The sequence below is a fragment of the Belonocnema kinseyi genome, chromosome 2, assembly GCF_010883055.1.
Source record: "Belonocnema kinseyi isolate 2016_QV_RU_SX_M_011 chromosome 2, B_treatae_v1, whole genome shotgun sequence".
In the NCBI taxonomy this organism is placed as follows: domain Eukaryota; kingdom Metazoa; phylum Arthropoda; class Insecta; order Hymenoptera; family Cynipidae; genus Belonocnema; species Belonocnema kinseyi.
In genome coordinates, this window is record NC_046658.1 from 3,382,494 (window position 1) to 3,390,151 (window position 7,658).

A 7,658-nucleotide genomic window follows, 5' to 3' on the forward strand; every position below is an offset into this window, starting at 1 on the left:
ACAAGCCGGCAACAGAGAAAGAGAGGCGATACTAAGACCAACCAGGGACACGCATCCGATAGAGGAAGAGCGATACTTTATGACCCGGAGGGACATCAAAACCGAGGTTTCTCTCAAGCCTAAAGATGTGGCTGAAATAAATGACGAGCTTCGTGGACATTTTTCCGAAGAATTCGACCTCTGAACTATCAACTGTTGCATGTATAATGCAGCGAAGGCTTTGGTCGATGCGAACCGTAACACGCAACCAACGGTTGATCATAAGATCAAAAGACGAATGCATCAACTCGCCATAAAAGGTTTGTCGAATGATATACTAAGGTAATAGGAATGGAATTTGGGTTAGACAATGGCGCCAAGGCTTATTTGGAGCGAGGAAAACTGAATGGCATCCCCGAAGATCCTGAGCTCGCCGATAGAAGCACTATACGCTATAAAAGATACTCACCTAAGAAGATACAAACGTCTCATTTGGTAGATTTGGTCTTCTAAGCTGTCGACGAGGAACAAAGTATCTACAACGAATACGCTTGCCGTACCGATAGTACTCTATTCATTTGGAGTGGTATCATGGACGAAGAACGAACTCAGATCCCTTGATATCGGGATACGAAAGGTTATGCATATGAGCAAAAGCATGTATATTAAGTCTTTTGGTCTGAGACTCTACATCTCACGCAGTCAAGGTGGACGCGGAATACTGAATCTTGAATGTCTTCGCGACAGGATTATCAGGGGTACAGCACATAGAGTCGCAAATGGAAGAAACCCTCTTCTTAAAATGGTCAGGAAGCATGAAGAAGTGAGCAAAGGAGCGTTTCTGTACAAAGCAGCGGAGGAGGCTACTGAAAAATGCATAAAATCTTACCCATCACAAGTATTCACTCTTGAATATCCGGATTAAGAAAGCGCAAGAGAGAAACTTCCGTGAACAACTCCTCGATAAGAGGATGCTCGTCATCTTCCACAGAAATGTGGAGGTTCAGTCAATTTCGTGTCAGCTAACTTTTGCTTTCCTTAAATCACCCCGATTGAATCATAGCTTCTGTTAAAATAATCGTCTTTATCATCGGCGTTCTTGAAGGTGCTAAGCTTCCACTGGTTAGTAGCCTGAACAGCATCCCTGTGTGTGAACAATATGATAAAATACTTGAAAGAAAAATGCAGAAGGCGGTCGTCCTTGGGTTGCTCCGTGTCCTTAGGATATACGAGACTTTTGCCGGATCGTCGTATTCATTCCGTTACAGACTGTAACCACCTATCTCACGGTCGTGAGACGTGGTTGTGGATGAAATTTCACCACGATTTCGCTGGGAGCGGGTGCTAATATTTAAACTTTATCTGATCCCAGCGAAGTCGCGGTAAAACTTCAGGCTATGATGGTTTTGTCAGCTGGTGCCGAAAATTCGATAACGAACATAGTTCGCTTCCCGAAGTCAAGAAGAACTATGTCAGGCCTCGAGTGTGCAACAGAAAAAATGGTCGAGAAGATAATTTTCCAGTATATTGCCACACTTCTCATTCTCGACAATTGACTCTATTTTCCTAGAAGCATTCAGAGAAGCAATTTGAAGGTGTATGCCGTAAGAGTGAGAAAGATGGTAATCAAGCACTCTTAGTGCCACATTGTGCCTTTGGATGTAAGTCGTTCTCGCATGAGTTGGACAACTAGATAGTATGTGTATAAAATACTCGGGATGTGCATGACACGTCCTGCATCTATCATCGGGAATGTCTTGGCTCAGAATCTGTCGACGGTATGTTAAGGTGGAAATGAAACCGTCTTGACATGCCAAAATGAAACCCTCCGTGCCAGACTTCAATCTGGGTCATTTAAAGAAAGGAAAAGTTCGCCCACACGACATTGACTGATGCTCTACGCTTCTGTGGAAGATGCCGTGCATCCTCTTATCGAGGAGCTATTCACGGAAGTTTATCTCTTGTGCTTTCTTAATCCGGGCTTTCAAGAGTGAGTACTTTAAATAGATAAGATTTGATGCATTTTGCTCACCCCTAATACTGAAGTTAAGTCCAAGTGTTTCAGCAACCTCCTCAGCTGTTTCGCACAGAAACGCTCCTTTGGTCACTTCTTCGTGCTTCCTGACTATTTTAAGAAGAGTGTCTCTTCCATTTGCTACTCTATGTGCTGTACCCCGAATAATCCTGTTGTGAAGACATTCAAGATTCAATTTTCCGTGAGCACCTGGACGGCGTGAGATGTAGAGTCGCGAAGCAGACGACTTAGGATGCCTGCTTTTGTTCATATGCATAACATTTCGTGTCCCAATATCGAGGGATCTGAGCTCGTTCTTCGTCCATGGAACCAATCCAAATGAATAGAGTACTACCGGGACGGCAAGCATGTTCGTTGCAGATACTTTGTTCGTCGCCGACAATTGGGAACACCAAATCTGCCGCATGAGACATTTGTATCCGCTTCGGAGCGTATCCTTCATCGATGTCACATCCTGAATGCAGCTCTGTGGCACGCCCAGGTATATATAAGCTTTCCAAAAGACAGATGATAAGTCTATGGGTGGTTGAATCGGAAGCTTTCCGGTAATCAATCCAGGATATCGATATGCCACGTTGGTAGGATGCTACCTCTTTGCAGACACATCTATCGATGAGCAGGTTCTCCCGGCATACTGCTACGCATTTCTTTGAGCCGCGTTGTTCATGCAATGGACTAGGCTTCTATTAGCGTTTGATAGTATCCGTATTCTCTCAACAATATGCTGCCGGATGGTCCACAGCTTTGACTTGTTAAGTGTGTGATAACGGGTCCGGATTTCGCGCGCGAACTGTTGAACCTTGGCGGTAAAATTCCTGCCAGATGTGATGTAGTCAATCACACACTGAATGCGGGACGCTTACTGTCTTGCCCAGCCTGACCTCTGTTGATGTTTCTCCGGGTCATAAAGCATCGTTCTTTCTCTATCGGCTGCCTGACCGCGGTTGGTCTTAGTGTCGCCTCTCTTTCTCTGTTGCCGGCTTGATCTAGCTGTGGTAGAATAGGCGTTGCGCTTACATGGCCCGTTTTTTGGAGTAGTTCGGCATGATTTCACAGACGTTAATGCGAAAAGTGCGATAGCTCCGAGTGTTTCTTTCACTGTAGAGCATGCAGCCGTGTCATGTAACCCCGTTCAGGGGCCACGCTCGCATCGTAGTCATTGGCTCCCCCAGCTCCAGAGTGGTGGGCAGTATTGGCCGATCCATTGTTGGGAGCCCTGCGCTATTTGTTATTTTGAGCCGCACTTACAACAACTATATTTGGTGTTGTCATTGTTGTTCCCGCGAGAAGCTAGGGAAAGGGGTTCATCCACCCTTGTAGAGCCTTGCATGGAAGGATAAGGCTGTGTATTCTAAGAGGTCGCTCGGTATCCCAGAGTCACTGTTCTAGACACCTCATCTAGGTGCCATTCAGCTTTCGCCACGGTTTTCACACCTCCGCTGGGAGGTTAATTCCTTCGGGACCACCCCTGGACAATTGTCTGCGACTGCCAGAAACTCTCGGTACAGGGGCCCTCTATCCGCAACCCGAGGAATTCTAGAGGAATCAAAACATATACATATACATGCATATATTTACAATCGTTTTACATGCTATTTTGATAGACTAAGTTTCTAACAGTTTTGTTTCCGGTATGGAATGGTATAGCACACGCTTTTGTTCTGTGCTATCTTTTAAAATTTTTTATAACGAGCGTAGAGGTGTAATTAAGGCGAAACGTGCTAAAAGGAGGAAGCTAAGTGCAGGGGTTTTGTGGAAATGTGGGGGAGGCTGTCTTTCAAGGTTGAAAGGCTTAGCGAAAAAGTTGAGAGTGCAAATTGCGAGGTTAGTTACCGAATACTGGACAAGTTAGAGGGAAGATGTGGACAGCAGATCGGTAAGCCAGCCTAGAATGACCATGAGGAGCCCAGTGGGGTCCGGCGGAGGGCAGTAGCCGGTGGAAAAAAGCACCGGTGCTGAGGATCTCGTGGCAGCTAGCGAAACAGGAAGGGAACAGGCTGATATCGCAGCTAGTACTGATGATAATAAGGTTCATTTTACTATGCCAGGGATGTTAGTGAGGGGGGAAGGACTGGCTAACAGGAGGACTCGAGGTAGGTCGTCGAATCGGGAACTGCCTAATAGATCCAGACCTAATAGCGTAGGATCAAGACAACTTTTTGATAAATGGTGGCAGGGGGGAGTGCTTACGGACAAAAGCAATGAGGAAGATAAGATGGAAGACAGTAAAAGATGAAGCAAAGAAGACAGAAATAAGCAGGGCGATGAGAAGTTGCGGAAAAAGTTTTTAAAAAGTCGCTATCAGAGAGGAATAAGGCAACTGGTATAGTTGATCTAGAGAGTCTGGAAAATCTTATCAAACGATTTAGAGAGGAAACGAAGCGAAGTCTCAATGGCATGCAAAGATGTGTGCTGTGAGGTACGGGAGGAGATGAGGATATCTAGAGAGAAGTGGGGAGCTGGTGTGGCTGCAAGAAAAATATGCAAACGATGAGCAAATGAAGAGTGAGAAATGGAGAAAATTCAAAATGGAGAACTTAAAAGATATAGTGACAAAACGCAAGTGTAAGTATGAGGATATAAAGAAAGGGAATGAAGGGGTAAGATAAGAAGAGAGAAAAAGAGAGAGTAAAAGGAGGAAATAAAAACGTTAGCCTAGAAAATGTGAGAATGAAATCAAGTTTAAGAGAGATAGAAAGGAAACTGGAAGTACAAGAGAAGGTGAAAAGAAATAGAAATATAGTGATTAGGTGAATGAAAGTGCATAGCGAATCAGGAAGGGAAGAAGTGAAAAGTTAATGGGAGAAATTATGGCGAAAGTGCACGTGGAAAAGTAAATTGGAGTTGGAAGGAAGGACGAAGGTAAAACGCGTATGTATGTAGGGAAACTGAAAAGAGAATTTGATATTTTGAGAAGGAAGAAAGCTGTAAAGGGAAAGGAAGAAAGGATAAAGAAGGATATGCTGTCCATAGCGACGAGTGGAAGAAGTGGATACTAGGAATAGAAGGAAGGAGGTAATGATGAATGAAGATGAAGGATTCCAGGAAGATGTGAAAAAAGGAAATGCAGTTATGTTAATTAAAACTTAGATAGCCGCAAAGTATTGGTTGCGAGTAAAAAGGAAGCTACCTAAAGGATATATATGGCAGAGGTAAGAGGTAAAGGAAGAGAAAGTAAAGGGAAGAAAGAAAACGCATATGGTGTCAGAAGTGAAGAACGAATTTGTGTGGAAAAAGAGAATAGAAATGGGATTCACGGAAACGGGTGTAGTAATAGGATGTAATTTGAATGCCTGGACGAGGGAATAGAGGGGAGAAATATGGGAGAAAGAGAATGAGACTTACAGGAAAAATTCGAAATACAAACATGTGGACCAGTAGGGTAGGACTCTTTGAAAATTCTGGGAGAAACAGGAAGGTTTATTTGAAATCGAAACTGATTGGGATGACAAAGGAACAATTACGTTTGCTGGAAAAGGGGAAGCAGTAATACAGTAGATACTGGCCCAAGAAGGGATAAAGAGGCTGATGGAAATATTCCAAGAAGGGAACGAAATAGGCTCAGAACACTTCCCGGTCATTGCCGTGCTAAAGTGCGGGAATTGGAGAAGAGAAGGAAGGAAGAAAGAACACCAGAAATTGCTTAATGTAAAAAGACAGGCGAAGGCGAGGTACATGGAGGAGGTAGAGAAAGCAATAGAGGAAGGAAGGGGATGGAAAAGAAAAGAAAAGTGGGCAAGGTCCTAGGAAATAAACGGATAGAATCGTTAGCATACGCGGACGATGTGGTGCTTCTGGAAGATAATGAAAGTGGAATTAACTTGCTAAGGAAAGGATTCGAAGAGTATGTGAGAGAAAAAGATCTGAGAGTGTATGTGGCGATAACCAAGATAGTATGTTCCAGGAAGAGAATGGATAAAAGAATGTATGAAAAAAAAGTATGGATGAAAGATGAATAGGGAAATGGTGGAAATGCTAAAGGAAGTTTACTTTTTACGATTCTGGTTCGAAATGGGAGGTAGAAATGATCTGCAGGTGAAAAAATCACGGAATGTGCGAGTAAAGTTATGGGGCGAAGTGTCGGGAGTTGGAAAAAGAAGATTCAAAGAGCACTAGAAGATGAGAGTATGGCTGTTTGATTAACTATTTTGCTATTCCGCTGCATAACCAGATGGCGTTAAAAACTTCTAGTGGAAGAAGTTGATTTCTACATTACAACATTGGGCCGATATATTGATCTCAGATATTAAAATCGGTAACGCTTATTCCGCAGTGGCTGATGCTAGGCCGCAATATGCTTTTACTGAAAAGGGCAACTTATCCAATCCAGAGAATTATAGGCCAATAACTTGTTTGAACATACTGTATAAGACCTTCACAGCTATCTTAAACAAAAGGATTCTTCGAAGAATTGAGCATGAATAAAGATAGATTACGAATAACGTGGCGCGAAAAAGTGTGTAGCGGGCTGTCGAGAAAAGCTACTGATTAACCTACTATATAGATCTATGATTATGCTAAAACAAAACTTCAGAGTGCTCTAAATATCATCAAGAGGTACACAGGAGCGATTTGTATTCACTTTGGATTGGACAAGTTTGCCAAAATTCATCTAAAGAGATAAAGTCTTATTGGCGTTCCCCTGGACCCTGGACGTGCCTCAAAGCCGCTTTAAGGACATAACATTAATAAAGGAGCCTCTGGGGAACATATACAAGGCTCTTCTTCGACAGAATTCTGTTCTGTTACGGCATTATACATCTCACGCCGTCAAGATGGACGGGGACTTTTGAATCACCAGTGGCATCACAACCTAATTGAGCTGCCGGATTGAATGACCAGGACTTAATTCATTTATGGAGAGTTTCATTTTCGCATTCCAAGTCGATGTGATTCTCACCTTAGTATACATTGACCACATTTTCTCTCAAGAAGTTCCCAGCGAAAGGGCAGAGAGTTTCATGCACACGCTTAGTACCTAGAATGCATACTATCTGTGTGTGCCTCCCAAGCGAGGACGACGCGTCGTATCACTACAGACATAATACGGACCTAGGTGTGCTTTATTACCATCTTTGTCGCTATTACGGTATTGGCCGTGACCCTACTCTGGAGAATTCTCTGAGGAAAATAAAGTCAATTGTTCAAAACGAGAAGTATCAAGTTTTCTGAAACGACGATTTTTGGACGACATTCTCCGTTGCAATCTCGAAGTCTGACATCATTCCCCAGGACTTCGAGAAACGAACTATATCGGTGATAATTCCCGGCTCAACCTTGACTTTGCCAGAGTGCGCTTTGATATGTCCAAAGTTGTAACAGTTTTTATTTTGGGTGACCGAACTATCTTTTGTTTTAAAATTAACGACCTTAAACTTTTGGTTCAGAATTCTGTTGATACCCTTGATATCAGAGGTTGGGATTTGTTTCTCAAAAATAAGGAGAAGTGAGTTCCTTCTCTCAAACTGTATTGCTCGAATTGGTTGAAACCCATATCTAGATTTTATTTCACTAATAATTTTATTTTTGTTCAGACCCATTGAATGAAAAAATCTGATAACAAATTTCTTAGTTTTCTTGCTCTGGCCATTAGTTCCGTGGGTAAAAAATTCTACTTCTTCGTTTGTTAAAGAACTGGTTAACT